Here is a 17,480-nt window from a genome sequence, read left to right as displayed (position 1 = left end):
TCCCTCACCACCCCTTGTTGTAAATATTTTTGTCCACCCTAAGCGTGGAAGGGTATTCTCAGATGTGAGACCCTTGCTCATTGCACCATCAGGATTCAAGCAAACCGGGCCGAAGACGGCTGTAATGCCAGAAACCGGTCCCCGGGAGCTTGTTTCCTTCCCAGTGTAAGAATTGGCTTTTGTAGTTTGGTTTGCCCTGTTCCCATCATGCACTGGGACAGGAACAGACTAATTTGCATACAGCCAGGTTCTGAAACTGGGATGGTGCAGTGAGCTAAAAAACGGTGTTGGATCTAGCCCTGATCTCTTGACTGGGTGAGAGCTTTCTGCTTAATTCAGAGACTCTGTCCCTCACCACCCCTTGTTGTAAATATTTTTGTCCACCCTAAGCGTGGAAGGGTATTCTCAGATGTGAGACCCTTGCTCATTGCACCATCAGGATTCAAGCAAACCGGGCCGAAGACGGCTGTAATGCCAGAAACCGGTCCCCGGGAGCTTGTTTCCTTCCCAGTGTAAGAATTGGCTTTTGTAGTTTGGTTTGCCCTGTTCCCATCATGCACTGGGACAGGAACAGACTAATTTGCATACAGCCAGGTTCTGAAACTGGGATGGTGCAGTGAGCTAAAAAACGGTGTTGGATCTAGCCCTGATCTCTTGACTGGGTGAGAGCTTTCTGCTTAATTCAGAGACTCTGTCCCTCACCACCCCTTGTTGTAAATATTTTTGTCCACCCTAAGCGTGGAAGGGTATTCTCAGATGTGAGACCCTTGCTCATTGCACCATCAGGATTCAAGCAAACCGGGCCGAAGACGGCTGTAATGCCAGAAACCGGTCCCCGGGAGCTTGTTTCCTTCCCAGTGTAAGAATTGGCTTTTGTAGTTTGGTTTGCCCTGTTCCCATCATGCACTGGGACAGGAACAGACTAATTTGCATACAGCCAGGTTCTGAAACTGGGATGGTGCAGTGAGCTAAAAAACGGTGTTGGATCTAGCCCTGATCTCTTGACTGGGTGAGAGCTTTCTGCTTAATTCAGAGACTCTGTCCCTCACCACCCCTTGTTGTAAATATTTTTGTCCACCCTAAGCGTGGAAGGGTATTCTCAGATGTGAGACCCTTGCTCATTGCACCATCAGGATTCAAGCAAACCGGGCCGAAGACGGCTGTAATGCCAGAAACCGGTCCCCGGGAGCTTGTTTCCTTCCCAGTGTAAGAATTGGCTTTTGTAGTTTGGTTTGCCCTGTTCCCATCATGCACTGGGACAGGAACAGACTAATTTGCATACAGCCAGGTTCTGAAACTGGGATGGTGCAGTGAGCTAAAAAACGGTGTTGGATCTAGCCCTGATCTCTTGACTGGGTGAGAGCTTTCTGCTTAATTCAGAGACTCTGTCCCTCACCACCCCTTGTTGTAAATATTTTTGTCCACCCTAAGCGTGGAAGGGTATTCTCAGATGTGAGACCCTTGCTCATTGCACCATCAGGATTCAAGCAAACCGGGCCGAAGACGGCTGTAATGCCAGAAACCGGTCCCCGGGAGCTTGTTTCCTTCCCAGTGTAAGAATTGGCTTTTGTAGTTTGGTTTGCCCTGTTCCCATCATGCACTGGGACAGGAACAGACTAATTTGCATACAGCCAGGTTCTGAAACTGGGATGGTGCAGTGAGCTAAAAAACGTGTTGGATCTAGCCCTGATCTCTTGACTGGGTGAGAGCTTTCTGCTTAATTCAGAGACTCTGTCCCTCACCACCCCTTGTTGTAAATATTTTTGTCCACCCTAAGCGTGGAAGGGTATTCTCAGATGTGAGACCCTTGCTCATTGCACCATCAGGATTCAAGCAAACCGGGCCGAAGACGGCTGTAATGCCAGAAACCGGTCCCCGGGAGCTTGTTTCCTTCCCAGTGTAAGAATTGGCTTTTGTAGTTTGGTTTGCCCTGTTCCCATCATGCACTGGGACAGGAACAGACTAATTTGCATACAGCCAGGTTCTGAAACTGGGATGGTGCAGTGAGCTAAAAAACGGTGTTGGATCTAGCCCTGATCTCTTGACTGGGTGAGAGCTTTCTGCTTAATTCAGAGACTCTGTCCCTCACCACCCCTTGTTGTAAATATTTCTGTATATTAATAGGTTCTGTATTTAGGTGGACGCTGAGGACTCGACTTGTATCTATACTTTTATTATTTGCCGTCTGTACTGTTGAAGATAATCTCTTGGCTTATGCACTCCAACGCGGCTACCCTGTCGCTGGACAGGGGTGTATGCCAGGTAAACTACGTCCTCAGGGAGGTCCACCATTTATTACCTCCACACAAGAGCCATGGGGCTATTTTCGAGGGTGTTTCAATGGGGTGGGTAAAATGCACAACCTGTTTGGGGGTTGGTGTGGGTGGGGGGAGGGTGGAGGGTGGAGTTTGTTCAAACTGTTTTAACCTCTTGCATGCTTCAGAGGGCCCCCGGCAGTCCGACATCACAGTGGGCGTGTGTGGAGGATGGCCGGGGGCCATCCGAATCCCGCCCACTATTCAAATAGCCCGAAATATATCGATGTGTTGCAATATCTTGAACACAGTTGGCAATGTGTGAAGATCCATTGCATGTGAATTGCGGAGATTCTTTTGTTCTGTTCAGGCACGACATATGGGTGATAAACTGGTTTCTATTCCACATCTTGCTATTTCCATCACTACAACTATATCTCAATGATCTCCTATAATATACTCACTTGGAAAACAAGGGGGCTGAATATTTTCCTTAAGGTCAGATTGATCCATTTGTATCTAGGTAGGCATGGCATCGATATTTGTTTCCTTCAGGAACCCACTTAAGCACAACTTCCACTGATGAATTTCATAACAAGTGATGGGACCCGATCTACTCCTCTCTTTATTCTAATTATGCCAGGGGTGTGTCAATATTGATTTACAAAGGTATTGGTTGGACCACTGATGAATCCATCACGGATCCTGAGGGCAGATATATAATCTTGACAGGAAGGCTGGGTACTATTAATGTTAAATTGGTGGCTGTATATGGCCCAAATCCAGATTCACCTGAATTCTTTCACAAGTTGTGGGCCAGGATTACCCCTGTTAATTATGGTACCTTGATCTGTGGAGGAGATTTTAATGCCTTATGAACTATGATTTGGATCGCAGGGGTGGGTCTCAGAGGTTACACCTGAAGGCTAATACCACACTTAATGAAATAGCCCAAGAGGGTAACTTAACATACATTTGGAGAGTGTGAAACCTAAACAGACTTGAAGACACATGCATTACAGCTCAATAAAACACCTGGTCACGTTTGGATTTCTAGTTGGTGTCCCATGACGTCGCAACCTGGGCCATGGAGGTGAAACACCTAGCCAGAATACTTTCAGATTATGCACCCGTTCTGCTTCGCCTGGAGATTCCGGACAGCCCCAGATGCAAGTTTAGCTGGACGCTCCCCACACATGCTCTCACTGATGCAGTATTTCAGAAAGAAATCAGGGGTGACATAATTGACTATTTCGATACTAACACAGGCTCCGTCAAGACACAAGCCACACTTTAGGAAGCCTTCAAGGTGGTGATACGGTGGAAGTGTATAGCCAGGCATTCCGGGGTGTTTAAGTCTATATGAGGCTCTCTGAGGAAACTTGAGTTGGACATTAGGGTTCTCGAGCTTCAATACTTTGAATCAGAAGATTCTAAATTGTTGGGTGACATTAGTGCTGAGATTTCAGAGTTTGAGGAGGCGGAGCAGAGGGAGGTAAAATTTTTAGGAAAGCACGCTCAAGCTAGGAAATACGGGGAAGGGGGCAGGCCAGGAATAATGCTTGCCAATCTCCTAAATCCTCCTAGCAGGGATACATTCATTACTGAAATACATGATGTTGATACGGGGCACGTGCAGGATACCCAGAGAATAGTGGAGCAATTTACAAACTTTTACACCTAACTGTACAAATCCATCTCTAAACCCTCTCCGGAGGAACTTCAGGAATATCTAGACTCTCTCTAGTTGCTCTGGTTAAGCAGGGCGCACAGAGCTTTTCTAAAGGAGCCTTTCACCAAGGAGGATATTGTCGAAGATAATAATAGCCTGCCCTCCAGAAAGGCACCAGGTTCCAATGGTCTCACGGAGTCATTTTATAAATGCTTTGTGGAACAGCTAGTGCCCCGATTACAATCGCTATGTAGGAGGCGTTGGACTCGGGCGTTTTCCCACTCACTATGAGGGAGACTATAAAACTCACCCTCCTCAGGCCAGGCAAACATCCTAATGAATTTGACTCTTATAGGCCACTATCATTGATCAACAGGGACACAAAAATATACGCAAAGCTCCTTGCGTCTCGGATACAACCGCTGTTGCCCCTGATTGCGAGTCCAGATCAATCTGGATTTATCCCCGGGAGGTCGATAGCTCACAACCTACGCACTTTCTTTGCGGTTCTTCAGTAGCTTTGGCAGCACTTTTGGACGCTACCAAGGCTTTTGATTCCCTGGAGTGGTACTTTCTCTTCACTATTCTGACTCGGCTGGGGTTCAGCCCGCTGTTTATTAATTAAATAAAATTGCTATATACTCTCCAAAAAGCCAGGCTCTGACTTAACAGTGTGATATCAACCCCATTTGCAATCACACATGGTACGAGACAGGGTTGTCCCCTATCCCCATTATTGTTTGCCATAGCTATGGAGCCACTGGCTGCGAGACACAGGCAGCATCATTCCGCTAGAGGGCTGGTTTCTCTACTAGGTGTCTTATTATATCACTGTATGCAGATGGCATTACCCTATATGTCAACAAGCCAGAGGAGAATCTTGACCCGGTGCGGCGAGAACTCCTCTGTTTCAGTAGACTATCAGGTATACAAATAAACTGGGCTAAGTCTGTCCTTTTCCCACTCACTGCGGGAATGACTCCTTTTTCATTGAAAGTTCCTCTTGGCTGGGCTCAAGGTCCTGTCTGATATCTGGGCATTTGGCTCTCAAGTAATTTACAGGAATTGTGGGAAGTTAATTATGGGGAAACTATCGCCTGGTTGGAGAGCAAGATACAAATTTGGGCTTCACTCCTGCTCTTCCTGGTTGGTAGAGTTGCTATCGCTAAAATGGTGGTTCTGCCCAGATTTTTTTATCCCTTTGTAAATGTACCCCTTATTCTCACTAAAGCCTTTTTGATACCATGAGATCCTTGATGATATCTTTGGTTTGGGCTCGCAGACCAGCTCTTATTTCGTGGGAGTTGCTAACTTTACCGCTGTCTCAGGGTGGTCTGGGGGAACCTGATCTCCAGCTATATGCATATTGCGCACAAGCCCAGTGCCTGCACTTTTGGATACACCCTGTCCCATTCCAACCCCATGTCGCAGTTGAGATGGACAGAGTGCCTCCTGTTCCACTTGATTTGGTCTATATAAAGCACAAGCGTCCATTTGACAAGATCGACACAGTGGAATTGCTGCGTTGATGCTGGGAGGGCTTGAGAAATAGGGCTAAACTTGATGATCTATATGTCCCATCCATGCAATTAGCCTATCATCCACATCTTTCCCCTTTGTGTAATAAGGGGGAGGTGATTAGGGCACACCGACTGGGTCTCCATACATTCGCAGATTTGTTCCCAAAGGGAAATTTCGGTTCTCTGCTGGTTGTGGCAGAGGACCGTAGATCACATTTCGCAGACCTCTTCTTCCATCACAGATTACGGGTCATGTGTAGACAGAAATATAAGACATATCCCAATGCTCCACCCACATTGCTCACGCTAGAGCAAATACTCACATGCCCATCACAGCTTAAGCTCATTACGCGCATGTATAACTGCAGGCAGAACATCAATCCACTAATCGTTCCTAAAGCACTGATAGGTTGGAATGACGACTGTACTGTTGTGGTCAGATCTACATGCTTTCCCCCATCTACAAATTAAGATTGATTCTTTTTTTAAATTTTTTTTAACATTCATAAATGTTTTTATTTTATAAACATCGGTGGTATTATTTTTCCTTCAACCGTGTATTAAGGGCTATAAAAAGATTAGAAAATGCTAATACAAAATAGGTGATTTTAATGAATCCCTCAAAATCATGACTTCTGTAACCATCGCATTGGCGGCCGCATGAGGGAGACCGAAGGAAGCATCCGTTTGACGAGATGATCTGAACAAGCAGCACCACAGTCATTTTAAACCCTAGGATGAAGGATCCAAACTGAGAAACAGCTGGCACAAGAAGATGTCCCCCTAAAACTAGGGTTGTCAAAGATGATCAATTTAGACAGAGTTTGAACCTTAGGTTCCATGAAGGAGGGGTTGATTACTGAAAAATATTTACATTGAGGGAAGTCAAGAGCAGGAGACAGGTTTGTTAAAGCAAAATAAATTATGTCCGGGTGCTGCGTCCTCTTAAAAATAAATCTGCCCTATAGAACAGAAGGCAGCCCATCACTAGCAGATTGAATCTAAGAATAGAAACCTGGCTAGATGTAACTTGGCTTACATCCACACCAGTTTCCAGGATTATTATGCCTGGCACTTAAAACAGGGTCACTGAAGATTCCAAGGTACATGGGAATCATATGCCAGAGCTGCCTTTATAAAGTTGCAGCATTTTCTGAATCAAAGGATCTTGTCTCAATGTAATCAGCGGCAGAGCAAGCATATCTTAGGGATAGGCTGGACTGCAAGCGAGAGGGTTGAGCTAATCACTTTAGGTGAAAATCTAGAACTACCAACGAATGTGGATGCGGACTATGCCTTCGTGCACAAGCATATCAGTCTTTCCAAGTAGGAGAGATCATGGATTCCAGGCGATCGTCCTTGCCACCAGGTACAGTATCTCCCCCCACTAGATGTAGCCAACTAGACCCAGATATCTGAAGTGCAATCCCCTCCAGGATACCGAATCTCATGAGCCAGGATGGGGCCATCTGGCTCCTTCCCAAAATCCACAAGAAAATCAGTGTTGAGTTTCAGACCGCCCTTCTCGATGTCCACATCAATCTGAAGCATTACCGATCCCTCCTTGATCAGATCTGGATAAAACTGCTTGTCCCAAGCGCTGAACAGTGAGGTGGTCACATAGATCCTTTTCCCATCCAAGCTGAGCTGTATCATCTGCGGTGCCCCGGGAACTTTCTTCCCTTTAATCACAAGGGGCTCCGGCTGGCTCTTCAACTCCTGGTCCTTGACGACGGTTACAGGCCCCCCCTTTCACAATGCTACCCCCCAGAAACACCTGTCCAACCATTTTGGGCTTCTTTGTGTCTGTAATATCATACTGGCGGATATCTCCATGCAGCTAGTTACTGAAGTACAAAAAGCGGTTGTCCAGAGATAGCAGGATATTGGTGATGAGACCTGGCATTTCCGGCATCGCGAATCCCTCCACAGTCTTGCTGGGAACTTGAATGACCTTATCTGCAGCCCAGTCTCCCTTCTGTGTTTTGTAGAATCGGAATACAGAGCTATTTAGTGCACACCCAATGAAGCCCTCTGCAGCATCCGGGTTATGAAGGAATCGGACTTCCAGAGGGATCGCTCCATCCGCGCCCAGGTCAATTGTCTGGATAAGAGTGTGTTCTGTTCAATCCCAAACATTAATACTGTGACCGTAGTGCCCAGCAGTCACATCGGCTGGGTTAAAGCCACCGGCCTGGACTTTGGGCATGCCCCATTCTGTGCTGATCATGAAGTTGTGGCGGGGCTGGTACCAGAAATCATAGCCGAAGGCTGCAGCATTTCCATCCTTCTCCCAGTTTCCCTTCACCTCAAAGGTTTCTCCATCAAGTAAGATAAATCCACCTTTGGCGTTGCCAGATGGGTCTCCCATGCTACTGATCATTATCTCGCCACTTCCTAGACAGTGCGAGGTATGAGGATTTGCCAAGTTAGATTTCCAGTAGACATCAACAGGCTCCACCACCTTGTGCAGTTTGGGAGCTCGGGGGTTTGTGCCCACATCTACCACGTAAATGCGGGAGGAAATGAGGCTGGGCAGGAAGAGGCGGTTACGCTTCTTTGTTGGGTCGCCGTGGCAGCTGCTGCAGGTATTCCAACCCGAGTGATGGAGCTCATCGTTCAAGTTTGGCATGGGCAAGCGGTGGATCACCTGACTGTAGGTTGGTGATTTCGGATCAACGTCGACGGTCGCCAAATAGTCTGGCTTGTTTTTTCCAGTGGATCTGTAAATGCAGGGAAGGTACACAATCTCCTTCCTGGGGCCTTTCATGGCATCAAGGGGAGTCTTGTAGCCAGGTCCACATGTACAGCTCTTTGCTTTGGAGGCCATGCCGGTGCTCGGGGGCTTCAGCGCCTTCCAGTGACTGCAGTGCTCACCAGTTAAATTAAGATTGATTCATTTTAATTTCTTGCATGGATTTTATCGAACCCCGGTACAGCTGTTTCGTATGGAGCTTTGATCCGACTCTAACTGCTGAAAATGTGGAGCTACCTCAGCGAATTTTCTGCATCTGGCCTGGATTTGCCCGGTGTTTGGGAAGTACTCGGCTGCTGTTTTTGCCACAATAGGGGATATTCTGGGCACGCCATTCGAGCCTGCACCCCAGCTCGGCCTACTGGGCTACGTTAAAGACGCTCCAGCAAATGTGCGGCGCCTACTCGCTATGCTCCTCTTGTTGGCAAAGCGCAGAATAGCTATTCATTGGGGGTCAGATATTCCACCATCATTAAAAAACTGGTTACAGGATCTCACCTTTTGTCACACCCAATTGTCGCTGTTTTGGGAGCAAGCGCTTAGTGCATCTAGACCGAAAGATATTTGAGAGCTGTTGCTGGTGTGGTTCTGTTACAATGGTACAGAGGGCGGTGACAGGCACAGTCCTTCCCAGTAACACCTTTTAAGAACTAAATGATACGAGCGTACATATTAGGTTGTCTGTGGGTATGATGTTCCCCCCTGCGCATTGTACTATGTTGCACTGTGTAATTGAGATACTTGTCAACCGAATTGTAAGATCTATGCTTTATGACTGCAATATATGTATATTGCTTTAATCGAAATTATCTTTAGCACTGTCCAGTTGTTTTTACGTATGGGATTAATGCTCAATATAATATATGCATTGCGCCAAGTTGTGCATGTCATTGATATATATGTTTATTTGTTGTTATGGCAAAATGTCAATAAAAACAATTTAAAATAAAAATATATATTGAGATTGGCCTCAGCTTATCTCAGAAAAATCTCCCTTTATTTAGTGTTTTTATATCATTTTATTTATTGACAAGATACAAACAATTGTGGAGCCTGGCTGTATACATAGCTATTCTGTTAACAAAGCTTTAGTTTGCGTAACATGAAGCAGCACAATTAACACGACTCATCGTGCAGTATGGCCAGATAGATGACGACCCATACAAATAGATAAACATGAGACCACTGGTTCTCCACAATTTATAAAGGTAAAATCAAGGTGTGCACATTCCCTTTTCTGATACCTGTAAAATGGAAGAAGCTGTCATAACTTGTGAAGTGACATTGCTCTCCCCCTCTAGTTCTCCCGTCTCCTTGCCCACTAAATACGTCTGATATGGGCCACAAAAGCCCCTAGGGTGACATTGGGGAGGCAGAAGATCACTATAGGCCTCAGTTTAAGTATTACAATCTACCATCACTTTGTGCCACCGCCCATCGCATCGCTACCTGGCGCTTAGCCAGAAGCAGCCCCATAGCGGCCAGTCTCCTGACACTCTTATCCACCGCTTTATTGGATCCCGATAGGTCAAGCATTGAGTCCGGCTCCAGGGTAGTGCCAATTATTGCACATAGCTCCTGAAAAATCTTACCCCAAGACTCTAATACAGGTGGCCGGAGCCAAGTCGCATTAAAAAAAACAGCTCCCGGTGCATTACAACGCTGATACTCAGCGGAGTTGTGTAATCCATGGCAATACAGTCTCTCTGGTATATAGTACACGTGGTTGACAAATTTAAAGTGAATCAGTCGGTGCCTTCCATTAAGGGAAATCCCCCTAGTCAGGGCACAGCAATATTAGCAACATTTGTCATCAATAACGCTGTTGAGGTAGTGGCAGGACTCCTGGCCTCCTGGGTGCATGCATATAACCTAGATACCAACTTTGCAGGAACTTCTGTCTGTATAAGACAGGAAAGCACTGGCATATCCAAATGCTCCTGCATGTCGTCCCCTAATAGATCTTGTAGCGCATGTCAGACTCTGTAATATTGAAAACTGGTAAATGCTGATGACCGGTGTACCCTGTCAAGAACTGACTCCCAGCCAACCACTACACCATCTCGGGAGAGATCTCCCATCTTGGTTAAACCTAATGTGTGTAGAGACTGTAAAACCCTTCTCTCCCTTCCCACTGGGAACCATGAGCACCACTCTAATAGCATATGTGGGGTGTACATAAAGGAACCAGACTGATGCACCACCAGGGTCCGCCAAGCATAAATAATAGAGTTTAAGGAGTTAAATGAGCTTTGGCGTCTCACTGGGTCACGAAATTGAGGCAGGATGTGTAGGTCAGCAGCATCCCACTCTATGTACAAGTGCAGGAATTCATGGAGGCCTTGAAGCCAATAATGTGCATGCGAGCTCTGCACCGCTTTATAATACAGTTCAAGCTCAAGCACGTTCAATGCACCCATGTTGATAAGTAAGGTAAGAACCTAGGGCCCGATTCACAGAACTAACTTAAGACGAATTCCTAAACTTACTACTTTTGGTATTCACAGAAGTTAGGATTTTGTCTTAAGAGGGACTTAAGACAGACTTAAAACAGAATCCTAACTTAAGTCTGTCTTAAGTCTGTCTTAAGACATAATCCTAACTTCTGTGAATACCAAACGTAGTAAGTTTAGGATTTTGTCTTAAGTTAGTTCTGTGAATCGGGCCCCTACCCTTTAACCATTGGTTGCTTGACGGCCCAGGTTAACTTAATCAACAGAGAGTGCAGCGTGACAAAGAAAGACGGCAGGAGAAGCATTGGAATGTGCTGGAATAGGAACAAAAATCTGGGGAGAACCACCATTTTCATCAGTGTTATATGTCCCATAAAAGCAAGGGAACATTTTACCCAGCGGTCATCATCTTCTTCAAGGTGCTGTATTGCTCTCCCATAGTTATTTAACATGACAACCGTAGATCTGTATGAATTTGTATGCCAAGGTAGGGCACTGAATCAGTTTTCCATTGTAGAGGGCACTCCAGATCCGAAGGGGTCATTGCAGGAGCTAATGGGAAAATGATGAACAACAGACCTCCAAACCTAACCTCCTCCCGATTTGCATACATGCAGCAGGATGTCATTTGTGTAGGCCTAAATTATGAGGCGATAACCAAGAAAGCGCAACCCCCTGTAATCATGGTTCTCCAAAAGGGAGCACACAAACTGCTCAGCAACCAAGGCATATAATAAGGGCGACAAGGGACAGCCTTGTCCGTTGCCCCTTTAGACTGAGATGGAGCAGTGACTAAAGTACTCATCTTAACCATGGCCATAGGGCAGCGTATAGCACTCTAATCAGGCGAAGTAACACGTCACCAAATGCCTTTGGGTGTCTAAAAAAAACGCTGCAGCCTTCGCTGCTGGGTCAACTTGTTGAATGACACCAAACAGCAGATTATATGACAAGCTGCGACCTGGTACAAAACCCACCTGCTCTGGACGAACCATTACAGAAACAATTGGAGCCACCCTATTCACGCAGAATGTTGGCGAAAATCTTGGGGTCGACATTTAGCAACAAGAAGGGCCTGTAAAAGGAACAAACAGTTGGTGGCTTCCCCGGCTTTAAAAGGGTTACTGTTAGAAATGGCGGTCTCTAGTCAGCAGGTTGTTACCCTGACCATGTAGGGACCAGCCTTCCTAGTGAGGATCAGGGGGATGCACTTCTAAAATAACCCCTGCTCACCCCCTTGGTAACTTGGCACGACCAGTCAGGCTTATCTCAGAGGCAGTGTGTAAAGTATTTGCACATAAAATACAGTAATACAGTGAAAACACTACAAAAGGACACCACACACGTTTTAGAAAAATATCCAATATTTATACTGTGCAAAACAAGACTAAAAATGATTAAAAAAATCTACCATACAGTTCTAAGAAATATCAATAAGCAAACATTGACTTAAAATACAGTTCTTTGTAGTCCATAGCTCCGTCCGGGGCTGTAAATCCAAACAGTTCTGACTGTGGCATCGCGGGTGAGCTATGGTGTCAGGAAGACCAGCAAAACAGTACCTTTAGAAAATAGCATGTCAGTGACCTCAATGGGAGCTCTGAAGTGCAAGAGTCAGTTCCGGAGGTCAGTGCAGGAGTTGTCGGGTCCTGGAAGTCACACGCATTGCAGATCAAACACCCTGCAGTTGAAGTTGGAAGAACCCATTTTGGCGGGCATCAGGTGGTATGAAGTGCAGGAGTGCGGCGTATGGTGCCCTCAGGTCACGGTGCAGTCAGCAGCTCAGTGACGGTCATCCAGCAACGTCGGTGAGACCAGGGCTGTGGAGCAAAGTGGTACTGTGTTTGTCGCAGTGCTGGCAGGTCACGGTGCAGGCAGCGGCGGCACTGTTGCTTAAGCGCTATCGTCGGCTCACAAACCTGAGTCGATGGTGCCGGCGTCAGTAAGCCAAGGCTGCAATGAGGTATGGGGCGGTGTGTAGTGTAACTTACGAGTGGTGCCATCAAACCAAGGTGCAAGCAACGGCTTCAATGTTGGTGTGGAGCAGCAGCGTCGGGGATACCAGGGCACCAGTGTGAAGTGAGGCAGTGCAAAGTGCAGTACCCCCAGGTCACGGTGCAAGCAGCGGCTTGGTAGCAGCGGCTTGGTAGTGGCAGTGGGTGGCATCATCAGTGAGACCAGGGTTGCAGTGCGGAAGTGATGTGATGCCCTCTATTGTGCCTTCAGGATGAGGAGCTGGCAGCAGTATTGTTGACAGCTTTTTCCTCCTTTGTGGCACAAACCACACAATTCCCAGTGCTGGTAACAGATGAACTTGAAGTCTTTGCTGTTCCTGAGACATCTTGAACAGGGGCAACCGCTACCTAAAGGCCTTTTCAGAAACTCAAACAAACAAGTTGCAAAAAGTTCAGCTCAGTCCTTTCCCTGCCCAAGACAGAAGCAGCCACTGCAGGCCAAAACAGCAAAGCACACAACAAGCTTGTAGTTTCTCCTCAGAGCTTCTCCAGCACTTCTTATTGACAGGTTCCTTGATCTAAAAGAGTTCTAAAGTTCTAGGGTCTGGGCCCCAATATTTACACCACATTATCCTTTATTCACCTGTGGCGAAAAGTCTCTTGGCTCAGCCCAACCCACTTCTGTCCTCTCTGGTCCAGCTTCTTGGCAGGAGGTAAAGACAGCATTGTGCACAGGAGACAGGGCCTATTCAGGTGCAGGTGCAAGGAAAACTCCTCCCACTACTCTAAATGCAACCCAGGTCTATTCAGCTCAGCTCTGAGTCACCAAGAAAGGCAGGACACACCACAACCCCCCAGTGGCCATCTGCAGTGAATGCACATCACCAGCTCCTGTCAATCCTAACCCAGTCAGTCAATACACAACCCAGCAGAGGCACATTGGATGGCTAAGCAAGAAAAAGCCAATTTTCTAAAAGCGGCATTTTTAAACAAGCTACTTAAAAACCATCTTTACTAAAAGATGTGTTATTAAATTCTGAGTTTAGAGAGCCCAAACTCCATTACTCTATCTTTTCCCCATGGAAAGTTATACTTGTAAGATGTTACAAAGCAACTCCCATGTTAGCCTAAGGGACAAATAGCCTTGCAATAGTGAAAAAAGAAATACACAGTATTTCACTATTTGGACATGTCACACACACCAGGCCATGTCCTACCTTTCATACACATTGCACCCTGCCCAAAGGGGTACCTTGGGCCAACCTGCGGGATGTCTTACATGTAAGAAAAAGGAAGGTTTGGGCATGGCAAGTGGGTGCACATGCCAAGTCGACATGACAGTTTAAAACTGTGTGCGGACACTGAAGTGGCAGGTCTGAGATACCTTTACAGGGCTACTCGTGTAGGTGGCAGAACCACTGCTGCAAGCCCAGTAGTAGGATTTGATTTACAGACAGTGGCACAGACCGTGCACTTTACTAGGGACTTGTCAGTAAATCAAATATGTCAATCATGGATAAGCAATCATTACACAATTTACAGTAGGAGCACTTTAACACTGCTTTAACATTGATCAACAGTGAGAAAGTGCACAGAGGCAATACACCAGCAAAGCAAAGTCCAACATACCTTCAAAAACAGGAGGCCAGAAAGCAAAAAGACAGGGGAAACACACCAAAAGATGCCAGGTCTAACAGTTATGATTAAAGCTTCTCTCATTGATGGTGACCAGTTTCTACCATTATCTCATATAGGGTGACTAAGTGCGGGTTGTCATGGTTGGGACCATAAATCCTGACAAGCAAAACCGCCAACCCATCCCTATGACAGCGGGCAATGATGAACCAACTATCCGGATATGCATAGATGTCTTGTAAATTATAGCAGATCTACCTCTTGTCTATATAAGGACCTCACGGGCAGGGGAAGCAAAGCCTGCTGAGAAATAGTGCCATTTGAGCTTGTGTCATCTCAAAATACTACTGTCTTAGATCATGTGTGTCTCCTGCTGTATAGTGACATACAAAATGTGTCTCTAAAGATATGCCATTACTTTCCAAATCTTTTTAGGTCAATAAGACCCCTCACATTCCACATCGATCAATCTCGGAGTGTACTGCGTCGCCCACGCCACCCTGTCAACATAAGTATACCAGTCATGACCAGACAGCGAAAGCACAGAAATAAATTCCAATAGGAATCCAAAAAGACTTATCCCACAAGCAAACCCTCCCACTCTATGCCAACCCAAACTTAGCATAGCAGAAATAAATCCAAACCCTGTTACACCCAGCCAATGCCCTAAGGAAAAAAATAAAACACAAATGAGGGTGGATGTTACCAACCAAGCATCTCCTCAAGCGGCATAGCCTTACTCATTCTACATATTCAATAAACAACACAACCATAGCTAATGGAAAAAAATCCCTAGAAGATCTCACTGAGATTGCCCCATCAATTAAATTAATTAAGGGGCCAGTGAATTATGTTCTGCTGTGCATCAAGGAGAGACAAATTAAAGCCACATAGGTTGCCCAAAATATCACACAATTAGCACTTTCAAATAACATATAGAAATAGTCTCACCAAGTTCTCAATTCTTAGAGTGATGCTGCACAGTGCCTCTGCTGGATCACCTCCACACTATCCAACCCAGCAGATCCTCAGTCTACCAAGCACAATACCAGCAAATTCATTGCTCCTCCTTGTCTACAGAATCATCATCTGCACCAGGTGAGGCCCTGGAGGAGCTACTAGGAGAGCCAGTGCCTTCCCTGCGCTTAAGGAACTGGAGGACTTGTTTCGAGTCCATAAAAAAATATGTTTTCTCCTCAGATAGGATCCGTAGCTCGGCATGTTGTATTCCAGTTGCAATTCACCTAACTTCCTCTGAACGTGAATTAACTTATGGCGAGCCTTTTGTATTTGCTGTGTGAATTGGATTGGATTGGATTGGATCCGTTGAAACCGGAGAGCTATCGACCTATCTCCCTTCTTCCCTGGGTGACTAAGATCACAGAGGCCCATGTGAATAACATCCTAACAAACCATCTGGCCTCTGCACACCTATTGGATCCTACACAGAATGGTTTTAGACCCGGACATAGTACAGAGACGGCACTCCTATACATGGTTGAACATCTCCGCTCTGTACTAGATGCAGGTCAAACGGCGGCACTGGTCCTTTTGGACCTCAGTGCCGCCTTCGACACTGTATCTCACACCATTCTTATCCGTAGGCTTGGTGAGGCAGGCATTTCAGGTAGGGCGTTGGATTGGTTTCCAGGTTGTAGTGCCACCGTTCAGATCCAAGTCTCATGCCATCACCCAAGGAGTCCCGCAGGGCTCGGCGTTGAGCCCCACTCTCTTCAACCTTTACGTTCAACCTTTGGCGGAGGTTGCGAAGAGTTGGGGTCTCAATATAGTATCATACGCCGATGATACCCAGTTGGCGGTGGCTCTTAACGGGGGATCTGACCAACTGGCATCGAACTTTGCGGATGGTTTGAGGGCTGTTGCTAGTTTGCTTACTGCCAACTGTTTACAACTCAACGCCCTCAAAACCGAGGTGATGGTGTTGGGGAAACATCCTGATCTGTGGAATGCTAACTGGTGGCCTAAGGAACTGGGACCTCCCCCAAAACCTGTTTCCGAACTTAAAAATCTTGGCGTCTGGTTGGATTCCAAGCTAACCTTCTCGCTCCACACTAAGAAGGTGGCGTCTATGTGCTTTGGCATTCTGCGTGGTTTGAGGCCTATTCTTAAATTTTTCGTTGCCTCTACCCGCCAGATGGTGATCCAAGCCAGCGTATTATCGAGGCTTGATTATGCAAGCTCACTGTTTTTGGGTGCCAACCAGGCGGAAGTCCTACGTCTCCAACGGGTGCAGAATGCGGCAGCTAGGGCCCTGGTGGGCTTGCCGCGTTTCTGTTCAGCCCGTAGCACAATCTGCAATCTGCACTGGCTGCCAGTGATTAGACGCATAGAGTTCAAGGCCCTCTGTTTTGCATTTAAAATTCTTAAATCTGACACCCCCATTATCCTCCAGCACCTTATGATTTTATACACCCCTTCGCGCAGCCTTCGTTCTGCCGGCCAACATTTGGCACTTGTTCCTCGATTCCAAAAATGCAGACTGGGTGGTCGATCGTTCACGGTTCAGGCCTCTAAACTGTGGAACACACTCCCCTTCTCCATTCGTTCTTTGGATGATTTATTGGCCTTTAGGAAAGCTGTCAAAACTTATTTTTTCCCTCTGTCTTACTAATCAGTTCCTACCTTCTCTGTGTGTTTAGTTATGTTACTTTTTCCAGATATAGCGCCAGGACGCCCCTTTGCTGGGGCAGCTGTGCGCTCAAAAAAACCAATTAACATAACATAACAAATCCGGGTACATGGACAACTCTATGCCCTCATGTTTCAAAACCTTCAACTCCCTTGCCATTTTGAGGGTGGCATCAAGGCCCCTATAACTTAGGAGCCAAGCAATTATTGGATTGGTATTGGTCCCTGGAACTGGCCTGGGATCTAGCAAGCGATGAGCGTGCCTAACAACAAAGATATCTGAAAATATATCCCTGCCCAGCAACGCTATAAGGAGTTGCTTGACATTCTGTTCTATGTTGTTTATGTTTGTTGCTTCGGCCATGCCTACAATCCTTAACTTGTTACACCTAGAAACAACTTCCAAATCTTTGGCTTTGGCCTGAAGCGTATAGAGCAGTTAATCCATTCTGGTGTGCGCTGTTGCTGCTGCAGCTATTAAGTCTTCGACATCAGACACTCTTTGTTCCACAGTGTCCAGCCTCTCCGCTTTTTTATCTAATCTTTCTGTCATTCTGTCCATCGTGAAAGAGAGGGCATTCATTTT

General features: G+C 46.3%; 1 pseudogene; it reads right to left on the bottom strand.

Moving 5' to 3' along the window:
- Nucleotides 1-5,949: 5,949 nt before the first annotated feature.
- LOC147707786 (methanethiol oxidase pseudogene) lies at nt 5,950-8,322 on the bottom strand (annotated as a pseudogene).
- Nucleotides 8,323-17,480: the final 9,158 nt, after the last annotated feature.

This window comes from Lissotriton vulgaris, chromosome 6 (assembly GCF_964263255.1).
Source record: "Lissotriton vulgaris chromosome 6, aLisVul1.2, whole genome shotgun sequence".
Classification (NCBI taxonomy): domain Eukaryota; kingdom Metazoa; phylum Chordata; class Amphibia; order Caudata; family Salamandridae; genus Lissotriton; species Lissotriton vulgaris.
Note: the sequence above shows the minus strand (reverse complement) of the source record. Positions and strands in the feature narration are given on the sequence as shown.